Here is a 1,698-nt window from a genome sequence, read left to right on the forward strand (position 1 = left end):
TGCAGTGAGCGGGGGCTACTCTCTGTTGCGGTGGGCGGGCTTCTCGTTGCGGTGGCTTCTCTTATTGTAGAGCACAGGCTCTAGGCACTCGGGCTTCAGTAGTTGTGGTGCGCAGGCTCAGTAGTTGTGGCCTGCAGGCTCTAGAGTTCAGGCTCAGTAGTTGTGGTGCACAGGCTTAGTTGCTCCATGGCATTTGGGATCTTCCCAGACCAGGGCTCGAACCCATGTCCTCTGCATTGGCAGGAGGATTCTTAACCCCTGCACCACCAGAGAAACCCAAATGCAGTGTTTTATTTAGTTACCTATATGATACATTCATTAACACATGGAAAAGTCAGATGGAATCCAAGGAGAAGTCTTTGAATCGAGTTCTGGATATCAACCCAACTCACTTCTCACCAACTGAGTGAATTTCCTGGGTGAATTTTGTTAAATGCTCTTCCTTCCTGATCCTTCATCTACAATGGAGAAACCAAAACAAATTTAAAAACCTGAACATCCAGAGGACTGCATACAATATGTGTAAGTCAGCTAAGACAGCATTGGACTTATCATGGTAATTCAATAACTGATAGCTGTTTCTATTCTGCTGTCCTAGGATTGGCCTTCTTGGAAATTGCTACATTGGAGTACATTATTTTTCTCCCCCAAAACCTTCACAGCTGAAGATGTTTTAAGCAGATGTTATCATTGCTCTTAGAATAAGAAATTAGATAAAAGACACTCATAAAAATGATTATTTCTTGTAAGTAAAAATTGTGAGTTGAACATATGCATATCTATTTCTGCCTTTTCCCATTCCTCCTCTAAAACTACATTTAGTTTTTTATATATTAAGAGACATAAACCTGCAAAATTGGGGAGAATAGGAGAGAAGTCCACGTTTTGATAGCTGGAAAGCCAACAGATGAGAAATAACCGACTTAGCAGATCCAAGAAAGCCAAATCTTGAGACTGCAGCCAGGAAAGATAAAATCTAAATTAATCTACACCAAGAGTCCTCCGAAGGTTCAATAATTCACTGGACCCTGTACCCCCCTCCGCATGCCTCTGAGCAACTGCTCTATTTCCCCCGTGGAAGGTTGGAGCATTTTACTCTCTGAAGATGGTGAAAGAGAGGATCTTGGGATGGCAGAGGCACCTTTACAAAACAAGAAATCTGTGTGGAGAGAAGCCTACTGAACACGACCCTCCGAGACCCCAGCTCTCCCTCAAGATTGGGTGTCTGTGAGAGCTGGACCTCCCTCTCCAGCCAGGAGATTCTAAGTCTTCTCAAAAACATCCAGCCAGCCTAAGAAGAAACACCTAGAAGTACTGACACCAAGGGTTCTCCAAGAAATGCCCAGCCACGCTAGTTGACAAACCCTGCCCAAGCACCCAGTGTTTGCACCCAGGTGCAAATCAGAATGGCTTCAGATTTCCCAAAAGGAAAAGGGAACCCCAAAAAACAATGAATAATGCCTTTGAATTTCTGAAGGAAAACTATTTCCAACCTAGATTTTATATAATCAAAGTCATTTCCAGACATGCTAGGTCTCAAAAAATGTACCCACCATAGCTGCTTCCTCTGGAAATTGTTGAAGAAAGTGAAACAAGGGAATGAAGTAAGAAAAAGGAAAACATGCAATACAGAAAAGAGGAAAACCAACCTGAGAGAAGAAAAATGGTTCTCCAGAATGGTGGTGAAGGGAGATCCCA

Source organism: Phocoena phocoena, chromosome 14 (genome assembly GCF_963924675.1).
Source record: "Phocoena phocoena chromosome 14, mPhoPho1.1, whole genome shotgun sequence".
In the NCBI taxonomy this organism is placed as follows: Eukaryota; Metazoa; Chordata; class Mammalia; order Artiodactyla; family Phocoenidae; genus Phocoena; species Phocoena phocoena.